Raw genomic sequence first — 27,701 nt, forward strand, 5'->3', positions numbered from 1 at the left:
AGTATTTAGTTGTCAACTGTTCCGTAAGCTCTACTGGTCTCATACGGATATCATAACAAGATACCACAAATGAGATGACTTAAAACAACAGAAATAAACTCTCTCCTGGTTCTGGAGGCCAGAGGTCTGAAATAGAAGTGCTGGCAGGGCCAAGCTCCCTTTGAAGGCTCTGAAGCAGGGCAATTTCCAATAGGTTTCAAGACGTGCGTATAATTCTTTGTGGCTTGATCTGCCCTGTAGGCCTGTGGTAGCCCTGCAGGCCCAACCTCTGGGCTGTGTTAGCCTCTGAGTCTGCATCTGCGCTTTGACCCAGAAATCATTCCGTTTTTGTTTTTTTGTCTTGTTTTTTGTTTTTGAGAGAGAGAGAGAGAGAGGGCAAAAGTGAGCAAGGGCAGATAGAGCGAATCCAGGAGGGACAGGAGAGAGAGGGAGAGAGAAAAAGAGAGAGACAGAGAGATGGGGCTCACTCTCACCCAAAGCAGGGCTTGAGTTCAACCAATGCAGGGCTCAAACTCACAAGCCGTGAGATCAAGACTTGAGCTGAAGTCAGATGCTTAACAACTGAGCCACCCAGATGTCCTTCTTTTCTAGAATAGTACATGTTTGTAGCGGAGTAATTCTGGCATCAGTCCATTTTCTGCCTATGGAATCCCAGAAGTCTGTCAGTTTTCCTTCATTTTGCCCTCTCTCTGCCCCTCCTCCTTCAGTCCAAGCTGCAAGTGTGTCTGCTTATATAACACTCTCAAAAAACCATCTCAGTCTTCTGTGGACGTCAAGGGGGTATATGCCATTAAGGGTGCTAAGTATAGATGTACAACAGGTAAATAAAGTCTATGTAATCAGTAAATTTAAACACAAAAGCAGAAGAGAAATTGGACAGAAGATGAAATTCACAGTAAGTTACAGTGAGACTATTGGGGAAGTGATATATTTGGGGAGATGAGATTATTTAAGAGGAGAACCAATTGAGAGAAATGCATCATAAATGCTAGACAGAAAGGAAGCAGTTATCTAAAAGTCAAAGAGTGAATTCAGCATACAGGTAGAAGGTGACCAGAGAAAGTATTTGTTAAATTTGGGGGAGAGTGAGTTGGCTAGGGAGGAAAATAAGAAATTAATGGAAACTTGCATGAGAAAAATACAAAATAAGTGAGCTGAAAGAATCAGATGAGAAAAGTCCCTTCAAGTCATTCAATTATTTACCTAGGAATCAATATAAAGTGTTTTCAGCTGAAGCCCCTAAGGAGCTTCGTATGACCAAAGTGGTCATTTCTGTGACCTGCCCTGTCAAAATCAGCCACTTATAAACTTAGAGTTTGAAAAAATTGTTAAGTCTGTTTCTGAAAGTTTGTCTGAGACTTGTTATTGGATCAAAGCCCATAAGGACACATTAATCTATAAGCATAGTTTTATATTGAAATGGAAATAAAATACTTCTGCACTTAGTCCATTATTGCAGTTGACAATTATTGAATAAAATGCCCAACAATAAGACTTACTAGTAACGTTCAATCATTTTATTCGGCCCAACCCTATCTGTTCCCATAGTTAGAGCCTGGTTTTGGTATGTCCAAAACTCATAATATTTCACCATATTTGTCACCTCAAGAACAGTAAGGCACAATAGCAGCCCTGGTTGAGTCACTTTTGCCATTTCTGGAATTCCATATCTAAAAGAAATTGGCAGAGCACCTGGGTGACTCAGTTGGTTAAGCATCTGACTTGATTTCGGCTCAGGTCATGATCTCATGGTTCGTGGGTTCCAGCCCCATGTTGGGCTCTGCACACTAACAGTCCAGAACTTGCTCAGGACTCTCTCCCTCTCTCTTTCTGCCCTTCCCCACTCATGTGAGTGTTTCACTCTCAAAATAAACCTAAAAAAAAGAAGAAATTGGCATTAGCATTATGTATTATTCTGAGAGGGCTGTCATAACAAAATACCACAAACTGGGAGGCTTAAACAACAGAAATTCATTTTCTTACAGTTCTGGATGCTGGATGTCCCAGATCAAGCTGCTGACTGGGTTGGTTTCTGGTGAAAACTCTCTTTTTGGCTTGCAGACAGTACCTTCTGGCTCTGTCCTCACACAGCCTTTCCTCTGAGCACAAGCACTCCTGGAGTCTCTTGCTGTTTGCCTGTGACCACCAGGCCTGTTGGATTAGGCCTCATTCTATGCCTCATTTAACCTTAACTGTCTCCTTAAATTCCTTGTCTCCAAATATAATCTTGTTCGGGGCTAGGGCTTCAACATACTAATTGGTGGGGGGGGGGGTGGGGGGGGCACATTCGGTCCATACCGACATAAATGGCATAAAATACACTGAATTGTTTATGTTAATGGCATATGTCTGTTTAATTGTGATAATAAAGCTCTTTACATTAAGAGCATAGTCTCTTCCTGGAAGTCAATGTTAGCAACAGATTTTTCCCCCAGCAAATGAAAACATTTCTTCTGAAATCCTCCTGTAAGTCTGTGGATTGTCAAGCAAATCTGCCTCTGTGAGAAACATTATGCAAAAAAAGAAACAAAAAAAAAAAGACTTCCATACCCAATGAAATTATATACTCCAGCTGCAACAAGTGCCAAAATGATCTGAGAAATTTTCAGACAAATTAATTCTAATGGAATAACTTTTCTTTCTTATACTTAAGACAATAATACTTTTCCTCAATTTTTTTATTCTTTTATTTTTTTTAAGTCTAATTTTGAGAGAGAGAGACAGAGTGTGAGCGAGGGAGGGGCAGAGAGAGAGGGAGACACAGAATCTGAAGCAGGCTCCAGGCTCTGCGCTGTCAGCACAGAGCCCGATGCAGGACTCGAACCCACAAACTGTTCATGACCTGAGATCAGGTCATGACCTGAGCTGAAGTCAGATACTTAACTGACTGAGCCACCCAGGCACCCCAATTTCCTTAACTTTTTAAAGATGTTCACTTGATTACAACAAGAAATTATATGTTTAATATGTTGGCATAATTCATGAGAACAAATATAGCAGACAGAAGTTCTTGTATTACCTGGAGTCCTTCCTCTACCGTAATTCTTCCTTTTATTTCTGGAATTGGTAGAAGCTTTGGCTGTGCAGACATAACTATGTAAATGACACGGCATAGCTTCAGTGGATCTTTTGAATGTTTACCCAAGTGGAATTTAGGCCTGAGGCATCCCTCACCTCTAAGGTACAATCAGATTTGAATGTGGACTCCTGGAAGGAGGATGTCAAGAAGTCCAATAGGGTTTGTCTTATAAATGGTTTTTGAAGCAGCAGGAGAAAAGAGCTGCTGAATTGCCCGAAGGCTCACTAAAGGCTTTAAGCATTTTCATTTTCAGAATATCCTGAAACTAAAGCTATCATCATTGTATTAAAATGATCACACTCTCCTACTTTTCCTCCCCATATTCTTAATCTGCAACAGAGAAGCAGTAATAAGTAATTCTCAGAACCATGGAGTTTATAGGGAAATTTTGTGGGAGTTTATTTTTGAGGATCTAAGCAATGTTTTCCTCAGCATAAAATATACAAAAGTCATTCTGTAGGATAAACTATTAAGGATTCATATATATTACCTTACTAATGCTGGATTGCTCCATATAACATCATCTAAAATGTATCTATCATGCCTAATTTAAATTCCGCAACCTTCCTCTCTATTATATCATTATCACTGGGTACAGAGACCTGTGGATAGCAGCTGTTACATATCTTTTTTCCTTCAGACAAACTGGGATGTTAGTATATTTCAAGTCTCAGGTTTTTGTGAACATAGGTATATATACATCTTTTACAAAAGTCTTTAAGTATCCTCTTATACAAGGGAACAATATTTATGTTAGTATTCTAAAAAGAGAACAGTCCTATCTGAGGCTCCTAATGATGTTGTGTAAGCCAGAGAAAAAATATTTTATGACTTGCAAAAGGACATTATGGCTAAATCTCCATATGTATTGCAATTTTGATACCAGAACATAAGAAGTTCTGATATTAGGGTTCAATAGTTTATTCCCTTCCTTATGTAATGAAAAAGGTACCAGACAGGAATGGAGACTAAGGCAATTTTTGTTTTACCCCTACATTCCTACTGTCCTGAATAAGATTTAAAGATGTCTGAACAACTGAGGGCTCCATTACTGAGTATGTTCGTATTTTAAAAGTTTGGGCCTTTATGCTTTAGGCACCAACTTACAACATGGAACTAGGGCTTTGGAACCACTGGAAAGTAGAAATGACATTTTATCAAAGAAGTATTTGATGACAAAATTACATGATAAATTCTAGTTAATTTATTGATTGATATATTTATTTATTCTAGATACTAGAGGTGCAGAAAAACACCAGATAAAGCCCTGCACTCATGGAGCTTAGAGTCTAGCAAAACGAGGCATATTAAATACATTACATGCATTGGGGAAATAGATTTTTTTTTTTAATCTCCTAATTCAGAAAACTTCTCACAAAGGTAGAAACGAAAGAAAACAATTTTGCTACTGAATAAATATTAAACCAGAATGTGTTGTGCATCACAGGTAATCTGTTAAAACACTGCACAGACAGAAATCTCACCCTTTATAAAAAGACAAGCAGATACAACCCATTACAACACGCTCTCGTAAACAACAACTGGGTCTCAGGTAAGAGGACTAGATAGCACCATCTGTCACCCACGGTTCATTCTCAGTAATTGGAGTGGTCGAGTTTGCTAATTAGGTTATCCAAAGGAAAAGTAAACTTGTATCTTTATGACAAGAGGTAGTTTTGCAACTTCAAGAGGGCTGCTCGCCCAAGTTAGGCCTCTACCCTTCTTTCTACAGAAACTGGGAGACAGGGTGGCTATCTTCCTTGATTACATACCAGATATTATCCCCAACACCTTTAAACAGACATTCCTGGAGCTTAATGCTGGCAAGAGACTATTTTGCTTTTTAACAAATTTATATACATTTCAAAGAGATAGAAAGAACTTAAAATTACAAATTTTCTGAAGTCAATGCTCTAAGAAATATGAAGGGATAAAGTATTTTCTCTTATTTTCAACAGGGAGAATTAAGCTTCTTACTTTTAATGTGTATTTGCCCTTACAATCTCCTCCCTGGCTTACTATAAAAAAGTAACGTCACAGTTTTCTAATTATCTTCATTGCTATTTTTACCTTTCTCAGGGCAAGCTGCAGACATATAAATATCTAGCAAGTCCACTGAAATTAAAGATCCACTTTCTCTGAAGTTTAAGATAATACAAATCTTTTTTGTTATATATTTTATTCTTTTGGCTATTTTTTTCCCCCTGAAGTAAACAAGTGATTTACAGATTTCTTTTCCCTCATGGAGAAAACTTCAGGGTTAAGAAAAATAGTTCTGCCCCAAGAGAAATTTTATGAATATTATCTATATTGTAACACTGCCTTGGGATTGAAAGAAAGATACTACCTCTTCCGATGTTGAATCTTTTCTGATCTCTTTCCATAAGAGAAAAGTGTTGGGCTAGGGTACTGATACAATGTCCAAAGGTACAAAAAGGAAAAGGAAAAAAAAACTGCCATCTTTTTCTCAATGGAATTTCCAGTTGTCACTTCTACTCAGCAGTTAATTGGTAATACCACCTAAGAAAAAATAAGGCAAGATACAGGGGCGCCTGGTTGGCTCAATCATTTAAGCATCGTATTCTTCACTTAGGCTCAGGTCATGATCTCACAGCTCATGAGCCCAGCATCCTGCTCTGTGCTGACAGTGAGGGGCCTGCTTGGGATTCTCTCGATCCTGCTCTTTCTCTGTCCCTCTCCTGCTCATGTGCATGTGCATGCATTCTCTCTCTTTCTCTCTCTCTCTCTCTCTCAAAATAAACAAACATTAAGGAAAAACATATTATGGTAAGATACAAACTTCAGTCCATCTGGTAAAATAATTTCCAAGTCTCAGAATTTTAAGAATTGAAGTCTTCTATTATTAATCAAATGATCCATGCTCCACACGTGGTTATGGGGAAGTCAGTTTAGGGGAGGAAAGGGAAATAATTAATCATGAGATAAAGTGTGTGGTAAAAATAGCCATCTTTCTAATCTTAATCATTTAAAAGATTATTAGGCAAATTAATCAAAGCCGTTTGCCAGTGTTGACCTCTTCTGGGTACTCTAGAAAGTCTGTGGAACATTCCTGAATTTTCAGTACAACCCATCTGCTACCTCTTAGCTCACTTGTCTTACTACCCACACTCCATACCTTTACTCCCTCTGCTCTAGCCACCCACCCATTCCTGTAATTCAGCAGTTACTCTCCAGACTCAGCCTTTGTACTGCTTTTCTGTCAGGAAGATTCAATACCCACCCCCATGGTCAGATAGCCACTCACAGAGCTAGCTCTTTCCCATTAGCTTCCCCCTCATATGTAATTTTATCAGACAGGTTTTATCTGACTACCCTATATAAATAGCACCTTCTTTACTGCTAAAACGTCTCCCATCCCTTTTATTTGTATTTGCTAGTACTCCTATTTCCTCGTATTTCCCCCTAACAGACGACAGCTGATATGTGTGAGGGCACAACGGAAATGCACACGGAGGCACCCACTCTCATGTAACCTCTACTCAACACTCTTCTGCTCACTAGTGCTATACTATCATCTCAACAGATTTGGACTGAAAGTCTGCTTCCCCTTCTTCTCACATTATTACATATTTTCATTTTCCTGTGGTATTGTGTGTATAATTATTCCATAGCATTTGCCACCATCAATCTTTTACTATAGTGAGCTATGTGCACAAGTCTCTATTATAAAAATTAAAGGCCATTGAAGGTAAAGACTGTTCCGTCCCTCTTCAAACCCTGAAAGTTCAGTTGCTAACAAACTGCCTGGTACATAACATGAAGCAAATAATTACTTGCCAAACTTAATATCCATTCACATAACATATTTTTAAATCTGTAATTTCCTGTAAGATTGAAATGTTTTTAATAAAGCAAATTTTAAAAAACATATTGTAGAGTGAATTAACTTTCCCAGGAGACTACTGGAATTTGAATAGTGGAATTTATTGCCTTATCCCAAAGATGAATTAGGCTTGTAAAACTATTCTTAAAATTATTTGAGAACATGGTAGTATTCAGATTTCTCTTAAGTAACACTGTATGGAGTCTGCTTCTCTGTTTTCTAATGCTAATGGTTCTATTATGCTTCTAAGGAAGGGGCCCTTTTGAAGTAGAGCCAATTTTCTCTACACTGTCCTTTCTTGTCCAAGATTATTCTGTAAGCCTGCAGGATTTGTTACTGATAGTCTGGTTTTCTTTCCTTTTCCTTCTCTTCTTTGGACATTGTAACAGTAACTTGGACCATCACTTTTCAATCCATGGAAAGAAAAGCAGAGATTCAATATCTGAAGTGGCAATATGTTTCAGTTCCAAGGCACTGTTACAACATAGATAACACTGATAAAATTGTTTTGGGGCAGAGCTTTTCTTCTTAACCTCAAAGTCTTCTCTGGGAGGGAGAAAGCTATAAATCTCTTGTTTACTACAGACAAAAATAAACTAAAATAATTAAATAACAAGAGAGTCATCTTACCTCAAACTCCATATGTGGTATTGCTGAAATAATTGAAAAAATAATACAAACATGAATCATTACTTTCAATTCATTCAAGAAAGACCCACCCCCATGGATCACTTTGTGTAAGTAATATATTCATAAAAATATTTTAAAAACTTAAAACTTCTATATTGTACAATATTTTGATTGTCTATTATTTTATATGGCAAGGTTGAGGGGTATTTTCCTTATGTCAACTGAAGAAGCTAAATTGGATTATGGGCTTTTTATTAAAATCATTCAAGTCTCTTTGGTTCATTTTTTTCTGATATATTCTTATATGATAATTATGTTAAAACCCAAAAAATTCATGAATGGATATGTGGAAATGGCACAACTGGTGCGTAAATTTATGTAAATTTGGTGATTTTAGATATTCCAATATTCTGAAAATATGTTGTGCGCTAGAAACAGTTTTAAATCTAGCAAAGGAAATCTGGTTATTACCTGATTATTAGAAATAGGTCTGATTTCTTTCAGGAAAATCTTACGGGATTATATCCACTCCTGCATACAATGGAAAATAGGACAATATAGCAGAACTCCTCTGTGGAAGTGCATTGTTTTTCCCTAGACCTGGTCCTATCCAGTCTCTGAATTAATTGATCTGTAGCCAAACAGCCATTCTCTCTGAGAGTCACAGAATGTTTGTCATCAGGAATTAAAAACTATGTCAAATAAACAGGAAAAGCCATGTAATTGTAAAGAACAATTAAATATAACCATCTGTTTTCAGTCTCTCCTTTGAGGTCAGTTACCCAAATATATGTACCGATGTAGAAGTTGAACAGGATTACAATCACTCTCTGAAACCTCTTAGAGTCTGTCCTTAAACCTAGTGTTTTGTTTTATTGTTTCTGTTTTTTGTTTTTACTCCAAAGCATAAAACAATTCACCTGCTGATGAAAAGCAATTCCTTCTCCATAAGAGTAAGAGATGCCTGGCAGAGAATCTGTTATTTAGGCTTTATGACAGAGATAGATTTAATGGAATTCAATTTTATTAGATTTTGTTGTTTGGAATTCATTTTTTTTTTAATTTGACACAGAATTCAGCATGTTTCACGTGCCCTACCACATTCTAATTGACACATCTCTTGAATTTTATAGGATGTCAGATTGACTACCTGCATTTTCATAAATGGGTTGCCTGAATCCATCTGGGCTGCTAATAATTAAATACCACAGACGAGGTAGCTTATAAAGAACAGAAACTTGGGGTGCCTGGGTGGCTCAGTTGGTTAAGCATCCAACTCTTGATTTCGGCTCATGTCATGATCTCGTGCTTCATGGGATTGAGCCTCATATCAGGCTCTGCACTGACAGCTTTAGCCTGCTGACTCTCCTCCATGCGCACACATGCTCCGTTCTCTCTTTCTCTCAAAAAAAAAAAAAAAAAAAAGCTTACTGCACAGAGTTCTGAAGGATGGAAATCTGAGATCAGGTGCTAGCACGGCTGGGTGAGAGCTCTCTTCTGAGTCTTAGCCTTCTCATTGTATCCTCACATAGCACGAGGAATCACAGATCTCTCTAAAGTCTCTTTTAATAAAGCACTAATCCTATTCATGAGGTTCCACATTCCTAACTTAGCACCTCCCAAAACACCCACATCCTAATATGATCACTTTTGAGAGTTAGGATGTTAGCACATAAATTTGGAAGAGACACATTTAGACCACAGCATGGGTATACAGAAAAACCAACAAAAATCATACACATTAAATCAGATGGTGGCAAACGTAAAAAGAGTTCACACTTCGGTCTCACTTTATCACTTAAACTGACAGTGAAATATATTCTGTTGGCAGCAGTTTTAGGGATCTATAATTCTGCCACAGAGAAATCAAGCTTCCTTTACTTCATTGTGAGAATGGAGAAACACAAAGCACACACACAAAGACTCACAATGTTATATGGAAGGTACTTTGAAAAAAAAAAAAGATTCATGCATTGTACTATAAGATAACATCTGTGGTACTGAAATTAGAATGAGATAATGAAATAACATGAACAGACTAATCTGAATTAAATTGTGGGTTGCAAGATGTGTGCAAGTCTCATACTGAGCATGAACTGTCTTATTACCTTTGCTATAAAGCCTTACTGAAGGATTCCTTTGAACTCCCAGATAGGAGATCAATACCAGAATCATCTCTCCATCTATCCCACTAGAATAAAAGTGCTGGCTATTTTTTCCTCTGATTATGTACTCCAAATATGACATGTAATATGATAATTTGGATAATTTTTTTTAGTGGCACAATGTATTTTTTTTAATTTATTTAAATCCATACATAGTTAACATACAGTGTAATAATGGCTTCAGGAGTAGAACTTAGTGATTCATCACTTACATATAACACCCAGTGCTTCCCAACAAGTGCCCTCCTTAATGCCCATCACCATTTAGCCCATCCCCCCACCCAACACTGCTCCAGCAACCCTGATTGTTCTCTATATTAAGAGCCTCTTATGGTTTGCCTCCCTCTCTGTTTTTATCTTATTTTTCCTTCCCTTCTCCTGTGTTCATCTATTTTGTTTCTTAAATTCCACATATTAGTGAAATAACATGATATGTTTCCTTCTCTGACTTATTTTGCTTATTTCTAGTACCATCCACATTTTTGCAAATGGCAAGATTTCATTCTTTTTGATCTCTGAGTAATATTCCATTGCACATATTCTTTATCCATTCCTCAGCTGATGGACATTTGAGCTCTTTCCATAATTTGGCTATTGTTGATAGCACTGCTAAAAACATTAGGGTGCATGTGCCCCTTCAAATCAGCATGTTTATATTTTGGATAAATACCTTGTAGTGCAGTTGCTGGGTCACAGGGTAGTTCTATTTTTAATTTTTTGCAGAACCTCCATACTGTTTTCCACAGTGGCTGCACCAGTCTGCATTCTCACCAGCAGTGCAAAAGGGTTTTCTTTCTCTGTATCCTCACCAACATCTGTTGTTACCTGAGTTAAGATTAGTCACTCTGACCGGTGTGAGGTGGTATCTCATTGTGGTTTGGATTTGTGTTTCCCTGATGATGAGTGATGTTGAACATCTTTTCATGTGTCTGTTAGCCATCTGCATGTCTTCTTTAGAAAAATGTCTGTTCTGTCTTTTACCCATTTATTCACTGGATAATTTGTTTTTAGGGTGTTGAGCTTAAGGAGTGCTTTATAAGTTTTAGATACTATTCCTTTATCTGATAGGTCATTTTCAAATATCTTCTTCCATTTCTGTCAGTTGCCTTTTACTTTGTTGATTGTTTCCTTCACTGTCCAGAATCTTTTTATCTTGATGAGGTCTCAATAGTTCATTTTTGCTTTTGTTTCCCTTGCCTCCTGAGACATGTCTAGTAAGAAGTTGCTGTAGCCAAAGCCAAAAAGGTTGCTGCCGGTCTTTTCCTCTAGGATTTTGATGGTTTCCAGCTTACATTTGGGTGCTCCATCCATTTTGAGTTATTTTTGTGTATGGTGTAAGAAAGTGGTCAAGATTCATTCTTCTGCATGTCCAGTTTTCCCAACACCATTTGCTGAAAAGACTGTCTTTTTTCCATTAGATATTCTTTCCTGCCTTGTGGAAGATTAGTTGGCTGTACATTTGGATGCTTTTTAAATGTGTGCTGATGTGCAAGTGCTAGGCTTACGATGCAAAACATCAGGGTTAATAAAGTTAGAATGATTCATCTCTTAAAAAGGGCAATGTCCCCTGTTGTTCAGCTGCATAAAATGGAGATTGGCAGTTTCATTACTTACCTTAGGAATTCTCTTCCTTTAAAAACCAATTAATTTTTGTCATTGTTTAGTCTAAATTGTACTTACTTTTTTCCTAAAAAAGGTGCAGTAAGACCTATTGTAGACAGATAATTACTACAGTACTTTGGCAAGGATTGATCTACTTTTTGTTTTCCTTTTGAAGACACTATGTTTGTTTTCTTTATTCTGACCTCTGGTTTTACGGTCTCTTAAAGACATATTTACAAAGATTTCTATTCACACAATACTCCTCCCAAAGCATCAGCAAATCTCTTAGTGAAGGTCATGTCCTGGTCAAGAATTGGAGGATTTTATAAATATTCTGGAAAAGCTATCCTATCACAGGTTTTGTAAAGAAAATAAATCTGTGGCATATACTACTTAATGTTCAACCAGATGGTGCAGTTAATTATTTACTGAATCAAAAATGAAACATACACATCTTTTACCTCAGAATGTCATCTACTCCACTTGATTCACTTTACCTAATTAATGGAAGGATTCTGTTTAGATATTTGTAATACATGTACAAAATGAGAGAATATGGTAGATTCAGGACCTCGTAACTTCCCAGGTAATGGACAAATGTTTTGTATCGTAAATTCAAACCCCCATCAACACAATTTTTTTCCTAAAATTAAGGCAATCATTAAGTAACCACAGGAAAACAAGTAGCAAAAAGAATTTAGCTAAGTAATATATAGTATTACTACATATTACTCCTTAGAATTTGTAAGGGAATGCATGATAAAATAAATCTAACCTATTTTGCAAGCCATACGTCACTGTAATCCAACTGTTCTTCAATCATAAAAAATAAAATTAAGGAAAGAACTCCATGAACATTTTGAATTTTGAAATATTTTTATTAATTCATAACTGTCTCTGTTTCAGAACTGGAGTGTATACACACTTTTAGGGTAGTTTAAGTCACATTTTAAAAGCAATATTAAGACCTTTTCAACATTTTGAAAAGATTCACATATTTGTTTTAAATTAGTTGATTCTTTGTGAGACTGCATATGCTATGTAATGCATATACACAAATATCTATCTACACAGTATATAATTTTATCATATATCTAAAACATGCTTAACTAGATTGACTTTTGTAATATAAATACATGTTTTTAAACTATTTGAGATCACTGCCTGTGGAACATACATTTTTGAACCCCACTATGCCTAACACAAGGTAGGCATTACGTATTTGTTCAAAGAAAATTTATTATAGTGAAATCAACTGAAATGTTGATTTTGCATACAATATATCTTTCAAAGAGTAATGTGAATAAATATTTAAATACAATGCATATTTTAGTTTATCACTGAAGAATATAAATTACTATTCTTAAAATATCTTAAATGTCTCCTTACTTACGACTAGAAAATAAAATCAGAGGCAATACAATACAGTGGCCTCACTGAAACTATAAGAGTTGTGTTTGCTCTCTAATAATGAGAATATATGGAGTCAAAAAAAAATAAATTGAATTGAAACTTTACTAAAATAAACACAGTACTACATAAAGAAAAATCAGGTATCTACATGAGTAAATATACTGTATATGTTACATAAAATTTACTAGAAGTATTAGAAAACTGAAAGACTAGAGTAAAACTAGAGTTTTACTCAGAGTTTACTCTGAGTAAAACTAGAGAAAAAAATTTGAATGTATGGATTTTTCATGGAATGTGTCAAACTGGAGAGTTTATGAGACTGTAGTTGTCAAACTGGAGAGTTTATCAGAATGTAGGTATAATTAATCAGGTAAAAAATTAATGCTTTAAATTCAAAAAATTCTAAAATTCTTTTTAAAAGCTGCAACAGTTTATAATTTTATATAAAAATCTGTAGCAGAATTTAGTACATTTTATAATTAAAATGATAGAATTTAAATAATCAAAGCTGTTTGAATTTGGTCTTCAGCAATAATTTTTCATCACCTGATTTTTTGGAGATTTTAAAAAGGAGACCTTCAATAAAAAATAATCATATATAGAATTCCATTTTACTCCTTCCTATCTACCTCAGAAAGATATCACATACTGTTAACTAGTCCATTTTATAGAGTCTTTACAATATATTTTGTAATAGGGTTAGTATTTCCTTTGAATTAGACTCAATGTGTACAGAGACACCTTATCTGTTCCCTAGAATACAGGCATCAGAGGTCCTCCATCCATTAGATGTCCAAAAGTCCTTGAATTTAGGATTTATTTGGGAGTTACTGGGCAGTAGAACAACAGGTTGGCCTTCCCTGGAAGGTCACTGTTGACCTTCAGTGCAGGATAAGCCTTCAAGTCTATGCAAAATAGTCCTTCCCCTAAATACTAACTTCAGTGTTTCCGGGGCCACAAATACCAGAATGCAAAACAAGTGGCCTCAAGCTGTCAGATTTGATCTATAGCATTTGAATTCCTAACTCCAACTAACTTTTTTTTTCTTCTCATAATTTCTCTTCTCTGAGTTATGACCTTTTCCTCTATTCCTTTAATTAATAAAAGAAAGCTCATTTTGTTTGCTTTACATAAAATAGGAATGTTTGACCCATCAAGAAAGTGTCATTCATATTATGGTTTATCTTCCTTTGCTAGCATTAATGAAGCCCTTGAAATTAAAAAAAACCACAAAGCCTTGTATGTTCTGGGATCCAAGGAGCAAAATATTTGCTCTTTCATGACGAGTCAACTTTCCTCTCCCAAAAGAATGGAACAGGGAGTTTCTGGTCACATGCGTAAAAACAAAATCAATTAAACATACAAAACTTGAGTTGTGAGCAAATCACCACACCAGTTGATTTTTTTTTCTGTCAAGATACACAGTTATAACTGTGTATTTAGATTTATCAGTCAACCCAAAGTAAGGGCAGCTGTAAAACAAGGGGTAAAGTATTCATGGGAATTGATAAAAGTTGAGGACCAAGCCTGGGTTACTACATCAACCAATACATACTAATCATTCAATAAATTATCTGGATTTTTATTTAGTAAAAATGCACATGGAAAAGCTGGTTGTAATGCAAACATATTATAGGTTAAAATGAATACAGAAGAAAGACATTGGATCAGCTTGAATTAAAGTAATTTGCTGTGATGAAGCAAAAGAAACTAGATTTTCTAAAGGAAAGTGCCATGGGGCAAAAAACATTCCAATAATTGAAAAGGGAAGATAGTACGTTCAGTTTAATCACTATTGAAAGTAAAGGAGGTTATGAATTGGGCTTTTAACTCACACAGAATGTAATTTTAGTACCTAACGCATCTTGAAAGACAAAGGAAAATGATCTATGAGGAAGTCTAAGAACAAATATGAGAGTTATTTAAGTAGTGTCTAGTGAAAACAAGGCAAACTGTGATATGTGAACCTGTAAACTAGATTTTGGTAATAGAGAAACTGCCATAACATTCATCATGGGACTTAGAATACAACCAAAGGGGAAACCCTTTGATTAAAGGTAATTCTTTCTCTATCTCTCAGTCTCATCTAGTTTCCAACTGTTTGTAAATCTCATGTGAACACAAAACTCTGTTCTCTGTCTTTTCATTCTTCTTTGCTCTTGCTTTGCTCTTAAAAATGTTTTAGTTCAGCTTCACAACAACAACAACAACAATACTTAATTCCACAAAAGCTTTGGGGTTTTTGTAATATAAGAAATGCCATTAAAGTAAATAAGTAGTTGGCTCTTACCTAAGACAATTCAAACTCAACAAATTAGATAAATTAATCAAAAATAAAGAAATCAACTTTTGGATTCTGCCCAGGATGTAGATAACTGGAAAAAAACATTCCTTCTAGACTTACGATAACACCAAATCTTGGACGAAATGCAAGTTTATGAATCCTATTTCACTCTCAGAGAGCTGAGGGCCACAGGGCAACCAACTACCTACAAACCTAATGAGACAGACTCCGGCAGGGAAAGATGGGACATAAGCACTTGCTAACCTGAGACAAACTAAATTAGCTACAAAAGTTCATGAATTACCAGATGCTGAATGAGGACTGGCAAGGGTGTGGAGGAGCCCCTGGGGGTCTCAGAAATAGGGAGATTTTACATCCTTTTCTAGGCTATTATCCACTATCCACACTATACAACCATAAAGAAGAAAGTGAGGAAGAAGGAGGGGAAGGAGAAAGGGAAGGAAAGGGGGAAGAAGAAAAGAAGAAGACAAAGATGAAGACCAAGACACTGGTTGAGAGCCCTGAGAAAGTCTCCTTCATGATGCGTGACTGGGGGAGGAGAAGAGTCTGTGTAGGAGGAATAGGAAAGTCCACCTGAAACTTCCTTATCTCCATTACAGAATTAAAGCCTTATTCTGTGAAAAGAAGGGGAACGAACACTGCCACTCTTAGGGCACTGGAGAAAACCCCACCGCAGATGGGGTAACCGAAAAGAAAAATCCCTTCAGGAGAGGCGGAAATATATTTTGGGTGCAGAACCAGAGGTGAAAGGGTGCAGGGTCAGCAAAAAGGTTACACCTCTGGGACACAGAGAGACAGTGGCTAAGGCTGAGGCTACACAGGCACAACGGAGAATACTCCTCTGCTCGGCCACCACCAGGCTAACAAGTGTCCTGTGACACCTTAATGGGAAAAATGCCGGGAGAGTGGGAAGAGTGTAGAGACAGACCCTAACTGAGGCAAAGCACAAAGGGAAGGCCTACACTGAGACGAGAGCAGACACGATACAAACCTCCTATCAGACCATCCAGACCACAAAAACAAGGTATTATAAAGGAATTTGAAATGTGTGGTGCACTTAGGGCAATCACAGCAAACTAAAAACCTAAGTCCAACTCAACTTCTGAGAACATTAATGTAAATCCCACACTAAAGGTCTAGCAGAAGAAAAGGTAGGCCCATTTCCAGGCATAAACTCTACTCCATTCTCCATTGTTTTATATAACACATATGGCTTTCAACAAAAGAAAGTATGAGGTATCTAAGAAGCAAGAAAGAAACAACACACTGCCAAGAAACAAAAAATTAACAGAGCCAGAATGAGATATGATAGGAAGGTTGGATCTATCTCACAGGGAACTGAAAGTAACTATGATTAGTATGCAAAAGACTCTAAAGGAAAAGGCAGAAAACATGCAGCATCAGATGAGTAATTTTAGCAGAAATATAAAAACTATCAAATAGAATCAAATGCTAGGAATAAAAAGCAAAATGAAGAAGGCCTTTGAAAGGCTTGCCAGCAAGTTTAAATACACCTGTGAGTAGAATCAGCAAATTTCACATAGGTTAATGCAAATTACCCAGACTGAAACATAAAGAGACAAAAAAGCAAATAAAACAGAACAGAGCATCCAAGAGCTGTGGTACAATATCCAATGGTCTACTATAAGTGTAATTGAAATCCCAGAAGAAGAGTTAAAGAATGTGGTGGAAGAAATATTTTAAGAAACAGCGACTCAGTATTTTTTAAATTAATAACAGACAGCAAACACATATCCAAAAAAAGCTCAGAGAACCCAAAGAAGAATGAATACCAACAAAATAACATTTGGGACCTGCAGTTTCAGCTTTAACATCTGGAGAGCTTAGAAGTTGCCACTCCTATCCTTAGAGCAAGAAAATGCTCAGAGAACTAAAAATCAATACACCAGAGAACTAAGGTTGTGGGGCAAACTGGCACCCTGTTTCCTGGAAAGACAGGCAAATCGAGAGTCACAGTTGAGATTTAGTTGCCTGAAAAAGAAGCCGCTGCAGCCACAAACTGGTAAAGATATTTCAAAGGTAACTGATACACTGTGGGTGGCTCAGTGTGTGCTAGTATGAAAGTAAGAAACTTCTGGGGGCCACAGTCTTAAGGGTAAACTTGTATAAAATTGTCATGGGTTTTACCTCCTCCCGGACTCCTGTTGGGTTTTCAGGGGTGGCGGGAAGGGGAGTGGAGATTTTAGCAAAGCCTTATCCAAGGTGGACATTTACTGCACTCCAGTGCCCTCTAGCATTCTTGTCTCACCTAAGGTTGTATGAGGAGGAAGCTACACCACTGGGAAATATGGGTGAAGGCCAAGGCCCCAAGTCTTCGGCTCACTAAAAGACTGAAATTTAATAATATATTACAGAATGTTTCCCTTCCCCCACGCCTTTTTAGGGAGGCCCAAACTTAAGAGAGGAGACAAAAACAGACACTAGATGAATTTGAGGCCCCTGGTATCAAACAGTAAACACAGCCAACTTCTAGTCAGATAAACATTACCCCATAACCCATATCTGGCTTTCAATTAAAAGTTATAAGCCATGCCAAAAGGCAAGTAAAAATACAGTCTAAAGATACAAAGAAAGCATTAACATTAGACTCAGACACAACACAGATGTTGGGAATTCAAAGTAAATGGGGTTACTATGTTGTGGGCTACATTGGTTAAAGAATTAAACGTCATATAAGAATAAATGAGTAGGTAAACAGACAGCTAGGAACTCTAAGAAAGAATTAAGATGTTAGACATAAAACACCCTGTGACAGAAATGAAGACAGCCTTGATGAGTTCATCAGCAGACTGGACATGGCTAAGTAAAAAATCTATGAACTTGAAACTTCTCAAACTGAAAAAAAAAAAAAAAAAAAAAACACACCCCACCACACACATGCACATCAGAACAGACTATCCATGAAATATGGGACAATTTCAAACATTCTAACATAAGTGAGACTGAAATACTAGAAAAAGAGTAAGAGAATAGAAGAAATACATAAAGTAACACTGGCCAAGACCTTCTGAAAACACTGACAGAGATACCAAACCACAGATTTAGAAACTCCAGAGAATACCAAGCTGGATAAGGACAACAAAACAAAACAAAACCCTAACACGCAGGCATATAATATTCAAATTGTATCAAAGACAAACAGGACATCATAAAAGAAGCCAGAAGAAGCAGCAAAAAAATCTTATTTAATCTTACCTATAGAGGAATAAAGGATAAGATTTACAACAGACACCTCATCAGAATCCATACAAGCAAGAAGAAAATAAAGTAAAATATTTGAAATGTTGGAAAAAAATAACCAGTAACTTAGACTTCCATGTCTAGTGAATTATCCTTTAAAAGTGAAGGTGAGGGGCGCCCAGGTGGCTCAGTCGGTTAAGCGTCTGACTTCAGCTCAGGTCATAATCTCACAGTTCAGAGGTTCGAACCCTGCGTTGGGCTCTGTGCTGACAGCTCAGAGCCTGGAGCCTGCTTCAGATTTGGTGTCTCTGTCTCTCTCTGCCCTTCCTCCACTCATGCTCTGTCTCTCTCTCTCTCAAAAATAAATATTAAAAAAAATTTTTTTAAAAATAAAAATGAAGGTGATATAACAACTTTCTCAGATAAATAAAAACAGAGCAATTTCATGACCAGCAGATCTGACCTGCAAGAAATAATAAAAGATGTCCTTCAGGCAGAAGAAAAATAATAGAGAAATTCAGATCTCCAAGTCTATCCAAGAGGAGGCTAAGGAAACTAGTAAATATAATGTCTGCTGGATGGGATCCTCCAAAGGGATATTACGTACAAAGTAAGGAAATCTGAATAAAGTATGGACCCTAGTTAAAAATGATGTATTAATATTTGTTTATTAATTGCAACTTACGTACCACCCTAATTTAAATTATTGATAACAGGGAAAAATGGGAGTGGGATATATGGAAACTATATTATCCCTACAATTTTTCTGTAAACCTGAACATTTCTAAAATAGAAAAGGTTTCTTTTCTTTTTTAAGTTCATTCATTTTGAGAGCCTCAGAGCCTGACGTGGAACTTGGTCCCATGAAACATGAGATCATATCCTGACTTGAAATCAAGAGTCAGACACTTAACTGACTGACTCCAGGGGCCCTTAAAAAAGTTTCCTTTAAACCAACAAACATTAACACCTAGGTGTATCATATGCAAACTGTGGAAAACAAAATATAAAGACAAAATCTTGAAAGCAGGTGAAAATGACACATTACATGGGCAGGAACACAGATAGGAACTACAGATTTTTCATCAGAAACCATGTGAGTCTGAAGCCACAGGGCAATGACTTACAATGCTAAAATACTAAAATAAACACACATGCACATGTGCACTCACTCACTCGTGCACATACGCACACACAACTATCAATTCAAAATTCTCTAATTAGCAAGATAGTTTTTTAAATTCCAAGATAGTTTTCAGGTCTGGCTAAAATGGATTACTCATTCCAATTCTAAAGCTTCCACTGATCACAACTAAAATCCCTGGAAAAAAATAAAGATCTATCTGTTCAGACTCTAAAATACATACAACGGCAGGTGGATTGGAAGGGAAATCTAAACCCAGATAATAGGTGATATGATAACACTAGCTTTTTTGTTGTTGCTGTTTCATTCATTCAGGTTTAGACCCTATGATGGCTGCTATTCCAAAACAGCAGCAAGCACAGACAAAAAGTCTTCAAGAGAAATCCTATTTCTTTCTTGACAGAGGTCCAGGAAGGGAGGCTGTGGGAGTAATTCTGTTTTGTTTTTTTGTTTGTTTGTTTTGTTTTTGTTTTTTTTGTTTTTTGTTTTTTTTGCCCTCCTTGCCACTGGCAAGTAATGGCAAAGGCCAAAAAGGTGCCTAATATTTTAGATAAAATATTTCTGTTTGGGCAGAGGAACTAGAAAATGGATGTCCCTATGATCTGAAATTTGTGTGGGAAATTTTTGTTATCCTTCTCTCTTTGCTTGGCCCCCAAAGCATACCCATTTAAAGGAATGTGTGACAACACAAGGAGGTTAAAACACCGTACTTTTAGCCAGAGAGCCATAAAAAGCAGTCTAGGAACCACAGGATGTGAGGAATCCTAAGGAGAAAAGGGAGATGGAAAAAGAGAGCTCCTAAATTTGTGTATGAAGTCACGTGCTCACCCCTGAGTGTACATGTATGGAACTGAGTTACTTATTGTGGTGTCACCCTACACAGGTTGACTGCCTGCTAATGCAAAGGGAAACAAAGAAACAAATCTCAAGTCTAGACTTGCTTGCTACAACCAAGAGCCACTTGTGGTGGAGAGCAAGGTAACCTGAAGTCTAGTTGGCCTATCCCACTGCTCCTTCTCCACTCATGCCTGTTCTTTCCCTGGGGATTAGCAGTGAAGGGATGTTTGCTCACAGACTGCTTGAGCAATTGTGGTATGTTTAAATTTCATTTCTTATTATTCTTCGCTGTAGATGTGTCTGCTGGTGTCCTTAAATACTCTGGTTTCAAGTTGTAACAGTTAATTAGCTGCCAGCCTTAATGTGTGGCATATTAGGTTTCAAATTCAAAGCTGAACCATTATGTTAACCTTTCTGAAAGTGGAAGAGTCTCCATGTGCTCCAAACACTAATCTGTTAGAAACCAGTGCAGCTATGATCTCAGCCAGATTCCTTGTCCAGGAAGGGAGAAAGGAAGGAAAGGGGAAGAAGAGAGTAAGAGAGAGAGAGACAGAGACAGAGACAGAGACAGAGACAGAGGAAGGGAGAGGGGGAAGAAAGAGGAAGGAAATGCCAGCCATCTTAGTTGCTTTCTTCCTTCCTGTCTGCCTGTCCATCTGCTGCCTGCCTTCCTCCAGGAGGTACTTAGCAGGCACACACAATGTAAATTACTTAAAATAATCTTGTAATAATATTTGAATAATGTTATTAGTGATATGTCTCTAAAGTATCACTCTTACTGAAACATCATCAATACTCAATATCTGAATGCTATTATTGCAATAATGGTCCTTATGTTCTGAAATGTATATCAAATGTGTGCTTATGATGCCAGTTGAGTATTCCAAGATGTAATTGAGCCCATAAGAAAATGCCTTCCATATATTTCTCTATAATACTAATAAACTTGTTGCTCCAGAAGAACAATTTCATAAAACTCTCCAAATTCAACCATGAAGTCAGACATCCATGAGAAGATGTAGATGCATATAATAGTTATTTCATTAGATTCTTATTAGACCTGGGTTTCAGCAGTATAAAGATTACTGGGAAGTAAACAACAAAAGTTTGGTAACCATTCACTACAGTTGATATATGTATAATTTCAGAAATGTTGGAAGAGGAACTAGAAGATTCTGTCCACAAAACAGACCAAAGTCTTCTAATCTGGTATTGCCTCAATCTGTAGTTAAGAAAGCAACAATTCAGTCCATTGAACCAAAAAACCCTTACCCATGTTCTAGAATCAGGTTGCTAGCACACTCCACCTCTATAAATTGGACATCTATGGACAAAATCTTTCATTATCTATATTTCCATCAAAACACCAAGGAAACTATTTTGCAATGTATGACTTTTGAGAAATATTATAAGGGTGTCCAATTAGGAGCTTGGATTTACAGTCCATATACCAATTTTGGAAAATACATACATACAGATATATTAGATTAAACGCTGATGCACAGAATTCAATAAGTGGTGTTATCTGCTATACTGAGGGGAGGGTATTAAGAAACACAGAATGTTTGGGAAACAGTGAGAAGACTAGAGAAGAGTTATTTGAGGTATCTGGACTTCCCATTTTACTATCTCACACGTACTTCATTCACATTCAATATATATTAAGTTGAATACAGTACCTTTAACATCTGACCTTCCTTCCTTTCAAAACACACACACACACACACAAATGTAAAATACATTGTGTTTTTTGTCTTGTTTTGTTTTCTTTTTGTTTTTTTTTTTTTTAATTTTTTTTCACATTTATTTATTTTTGAGACAGAGAGAGACAGAGCATGAACAGGGGAGGGGCAGAGAGAGAGGGAGACACAGAATCTGAAACAGGCTCCAGGCTCTAAGCGGTCAGCACAGAGCCCGACGCGGGGCTCGAACTCACAGACCGTGAGATCATGACCTGAGCCGAAGTCGTACGCTCAACTGACCGAGCCACCCAGGCGCCCCTGTTTTTTAATCATGGAACAAAAACCCCGTTGCCCACGTCAGAAGCCTGGAGACTCTCTTAAAGTCTTCTTGTCCCTCTGTTAATGTCCAATTTTCATCGAGATACATTAGCTCTTCCTTCTCAATAAACATTTCTCTCTCTTTTTAAACTATTTCAGATTCTCATTATGTCTTGCTCTAGGTTATTATTACAATATTGCAACTGATCCCCCCTCCCTCACCCTCTACTTCTCTCTCTCTCTCTCTCCATTGTAGTCCCATCTATCAATGTATCACACTTCTGCCAGAATAATCTTTTAAAAAATATCAAATGGATGGTTGCATTCATTTTAATAATTCTTTACTGCTCTTGGGATAAAATGCAAAGTCCTTATCATGGCATACAAAACATGCTCAAAATGTGCCCTTTTTTCTTTCAACATCAAATGTGCCTCACATTTCATACATGCTAAATTTATTAAAGTGTCCTGAATTAATCATACTCTTGAACATCTCCATAACTTTACTCTACCTGGAATCATCTTATTCCCTTTTCACTTGGTTGGCTTCTTGAATAGAGGGAAAAAGAAGTTCCATGATATCAACTCTTGACTGGAATAAATATTCCTGCACTATCTTGTAAAATTTTTTAATCAAACTTGTTATAAATGTCTTTTTAATTCCCAATGCCCCTATTACATATAGAATACAAAGACTAGTAAGTTACAATTCCTAATATCAAAGACTGTATTCACTTGAGGAAAATGTTAAAATATCTATATAGTGTACATATAAGGATATATGGTACTTTTATTGCTAGTGTTTTTTGTACCAGTTTTTATAAAACCTTAATGCTAACTCTCTTAAAACAACCTTTCCCTCAACAAGTCTGTGTCAATATCCTCTCAAGTAACCACCAAAACTTAATCTCATATCCCTTTAATGCGTTCTCAACACTGCTGGCAGACTGATGTTTCTAAAATATAGATTGTGTTCTATAACTTCCCAGCTTAAAAGCTTTCAGTGGCACCACGTCGTCTATGGGATAAAATCCAAACTTGGTGACATTATCTTCATGGCCTATTAAAATCTGAATCTAAATTACCTTACATGTGTTATCTCCTAAAAAAACTTCTCTGGTGCTAACAACAAACATATCACTGTTTGAATCCACCATGGCTTCTAACACCTCTTGTCTTGTTATATTATTCATTTTTCTGGAATATCATTTTCAGTTGAAGAATCAATACTAACAGAACTATATTTTCCTCTCAAATTTTCTTTAATACCTCCCCTGATATCATTACTCAATATTGTAAAACCACAAATACCTACTAAATATTTGTGCAATAACACTGTTATGTTGTATTTTCATTTTAGATTATGTATCTCTTTATTGGTACTGGAGATTCCTCAAATGCACAGACTGTTTATTCATTCTTGTGCTTCCAAGGCCTTAACACAGAATAGTTTACAAGGTGTTAATACATGTTTGTGAAATGAATGAATAATTGAAATTGATGAATGTATAATAGTTTAAATAATAAAAATATCCATGTATTTGCGATCAGAATACAGACACTTTGGTTTAAGGAAATGTTACACAGCATGCCATGGTGTAAATCTGATATTATACAAGCCCTGGTATGGTGGTAGTCCTAGAAAAGACCAGTAGGTAGTTAATAACGTAAGACCCAGATTCTCATGCTCTTTGACTACACTGATAATCTCTCCAGGTGCCTCTTCTGTAAAGGTCTTATGGTTTCTTCACTGCAATTCAATCTTCTCTTTCCAGACCCCTGACCAACCAGCCCAGCCATCTGTGGCAAATTGAACATGCAGCAGTGGCAGTACCTAGACCTGACGTAGAGAAAGGGAAACGCTGCTGTTGGACCATCCTCTTCATGGGCCCAGCGCTCAAGCAGTGGGGGATGGAGGGAGTAATAACAAATTCTGGCCAATATCCTTAAGAAAAGTCCTCTTATTTCTCCTGTTGTTAAGGGCTTCCTCTTGGTTCAATGTGCTTAGGTAGTTAACTATCCAAATGAGCCTGGGGCTCAGGCATGGGGGTGGGGGAGCGGTGGTAAGGATAAATTCTGGCTACTATCCTTAAGAAAAGCCCTCTTGGGGCACCTGCGTGGCTCAGTCAGTTGAGTATCTGACTCTTGACTTTGGCTCGGGTCACGTTCCCAGGGTTGTGGGATTGAGCCCCACATTGGGCTCCATGTTGAGCACGAAGCCTGCTTAAGATTCTCTCTCTCTCTTCCTTTGCCCCTCTCCCCCACTCAGGTGCTCCCTGTCCTAAAAAAAAAAAAAACAAAAAAAAACAAAAAAAAACAAAAAAAAATAAAAGTCCTCTTATAATCTCTTGTTGTTAAGGGCTTCCTCTAGGTTTGACTGCTTAGGTAGTTAATAACGTAAGACCCAGATTCTCATGCTTTTCACCTACACCGATGATCTCTCTAGGTGCCTCTTCTGTAAAGGTCTAATTATTTCTCCTTTGCATCCCAGTCTTGCTCTTTCCAGACCCCTGACCAACCAGCCCAGGCATTTGTGACTGCTCAAGTGTCTGTGTTTATAAAAGCAGACCACATTTACCTACATGTTGTTCACAGCTATCCACACTGGAGAAATTTCTTCTAACCAACGTCTTTAGGGCCATCTTTGAGTTAGGATACAGTAAAGCAGACGTTCAGTTTGATTTGCACCAACACATGAGGTTAGTTTCCTCAACTTAGGGAAACTTCCATGAAGCCATATGTAAGGGCTAAGGGGGAAGCAATTCTTCCAGGGAGTAAGTAAAACTATACTTCTTCATGTAAAGTACTGTTTCTTCTGGACATTTGGGCTGAGGCCCAAATCTAAATGCACCACTTCAAATATACACTAAATTATATTTCAAATGCTTGACCACACTGCAGAGACATACTGTGGTTGCACAGTCAACACATGTTCTTCATGGAGGCATTCAATTTCTACTGGGCTCTGTAGCAAATAAAGATCTGGTTTTCAAAGAACATGTTGCTACAGATCTACCGATCTGCTACACATGACCTGACCCTGCGATACATGCAACAAGTTTAGCTAACCTGGATACTTCCGACAGCACTGAATTTAAGACTCACATGGCCCCAGCAAGTAAATCAGATGGCACTGCAATACAACAGTTCCAAGTGTGAAAGACCCACTTAGTCCTGTGACTCTACCTTAGTGGTAGATGTATGAGGGATAATAACTTGCCCTTTATTTCAGAAAGCAAATCCTCATTGAAGTGGTAGGTCTGTATAACTTTCCGGGAGTTAACTTACATTTCTAGGATGCATAAAACTTACGAGGGTATCTAGAATACTTGTTGAACACTAACTACAAAGCCTAATAAAATCAATATGGCAAACTATTGTGATGCCCCAAATTATAAAAGATGCCCAAGGCATCAAAAAAAGTATAATGTCCTAGGAGCAAGAGAGTTACAGTAGCCCTGATACAAAACTGTGAATGAATAGTGATTCTCTTCCCTTAATAAAAGGTGTTACTTTGATACTCTTTATTGATAGATACTGAAAAGAATGCATCTTGCACAATAGTGGCATCCAAATACTAGAATTTACGTTCTTCTTTTCTAGAAACACATCCAGCAAAACTGTTTCAAATGTGGTATCACTATTTAGGTTTATAATAATCCACTATTAACCACCATAGTTTACCTGTGTTTTGAAAGGGCCATACATGGGGCACCTGGGTGGCTCAGTCAGTTGAGCGTCCGACTTCGGCTCAGGTCACGATCTCGCGGTTCGTGAGTTCGAGCCCCGGGTCGGGCTCTGGGCTGATGGCTCAGAGCCTGGAGCCTGCTCCCGATTCTGTGTCTCCCTCTCTCTCTGCCCCTCCCCCATTCATGCTCTGTCTCTCTCTGTCCCAAAAATAAATAAACAAAAAAAAAAAATTAAAAAAAAAAGAAAGGGCCATACAGATGGACTGAATGGAGAGATCACAGAAACAATCACCTCTGACTTTGAGAGCATCACTAACTTCTGCAATTCTTCCTGGGAAAAGATATTCTTTCTGATTTACTGTCTTGGACTAGAGGATGACTAGGAGGATGCTGGGATATTTCTTTGGTCTTTCCTTCTATAACAGCTTTCCCTCAACAGATCAGAAACTAACAAGATTCTAAATATATCCAGTCTAGTGTTCCATTTTTGGAAGAATATTTTATAATCTTAATAAAATATATTTTATTATTTCCTTTACTTTACACATTATTCTTTATCAAAAAATTCTTTATTTATATAATTTTTAAATGTACTGTAGTACAATTTACATGCAGTAAAATTTACCCACTTCAAGTCAATGATTTTTTATAAATTTACTGAGATTTCCATTTAACTAGTATTCTTATTTCCAGCCCTAGCCAAATATTATATATATTTTTTAATGTTTATTTATTTTTGAGACAGAGAGAGACAGAGCATGAATGGGGGAGGGTCAGGGAGAGGGAGACACAGAACCTGAAGCAGGCTCCAGGCTCCGAGCTGTCGGCACAGAGCCCGATGCGGGGCTTGAACTCAAGCACTGTGAGATCATGACCTGAGCCAAAGTCAGATGCTTAACCAACTGAGCCACCCAGGCGCCCCTAGCCTACCTTCTAATTTGCCTTTTCTGGGTAACTAATAGAATTATTCATGTAATTGTATACGAAGGTTTTCTTATTTTAGTGAAGATTTTCTAAATTCAGACTCACAAATTTAAACAGTGATATAAGTCTCTGTAATTTTTCCCAAGTATGTAACTGAGCATCAAGACTCCATAGAAGCTTCAAAGATGCAGAAATAACTATAACGGGCCTCATAAATGAATTAATCCCAGTAAGGGTTCTAACAGTGTAGCTCATAGCTCTATACCTCAGGACTGTGCTTCAGAGATTTCACCACGTGTTTGTTTTTGTCACCAGTTATATACTACGTTGCTTTGAGAATGAGTGCTAAACTCAGAAGTACTCACCTGTTATTTTCTTCCCCATCGATTTTTTAACATCAAGGTGACCCAGTCTGATGTATGCCTGTACCGTTACACAAAGTCCCCCAGACACCCTAGCAGGCAGTCCTAAAGGTGATAAAAGTTGCAAGTCATCCACCTAAAACCACCTGGATAATGAAAGCTCATTTCAGGGAGCTGAATAGATAAGATATTGATTCTGGTGAAAGACAATGTATGCTCAACTCATGGTCTGGTAATAGAGGGAATGGAATTAGAGAGGCTAGCTGTCACCACAAATAACCTGAATCTCCTCATGAACTAAAATGGTTTCTAAATCTGTAAAACACTTCAACCTGGAGGAACTTAAAAAATATAGCACTGCCAAGTAAAGCAGAATGAATGTAGAAAAGGATTTCATTATTTAATGACAATCCAGATACTTGAGGTAGCTCTTCAATTAAGATCGGCCCAAGTTACTATTTTGCATCCCATATTAAACTGAGGAAACTTCCTTCTCCTTATTTTGT

At 37.2% G+C, this 27,701-nt stretch overlaps 1 long non-coding RNA gene across 2 annotated transcripts in view; it reads right to left on the minus strand.

The window, feature by feature from the left end:
* LOC131509041 (uncharacterized) overlaps positions 1–27,701 on the minus strand; it is a 161,519-nt gene that overhangs the window by 115,808 nt on the left and 18,010 nt on the right. The window contains exons 3-4 of one of the 2 annotated variants that reach the window (XR_009260270.1): positions 27,199–27,300; positions 7,553–7,576 (exon numbers count right to left, since the gene is read on the minus strand). The exons of the other annotated variant lie outside the window; for it this stretch is intronic. This is a non-coding gene — a long non-coding RNA (uncharacterized LOC131509041). Of the gene's footprint in view, positions 1–7,552; positions 7,577–27,198; positions 27,301–27,701 lie in introns of those variants that run through there. 2 annotated transcript variants of the gene reach the window in all.

This window comes from Neofelis nebulosa, chromosome 4 (assembly GCF_028018385.1).
Source record: "Neofelis nebulosa isolate mNeoNeb1 chromosome 4, mNeoNeb1.pri, whole genome shotgun sequence".
NCBI classification, from domain to species: domain Eukaryota; kingdom Metazoa; phylum Chordata; class Mammalia; order Carnivora; family Felidae; genus Neofelis; species Neofelis nebulosa.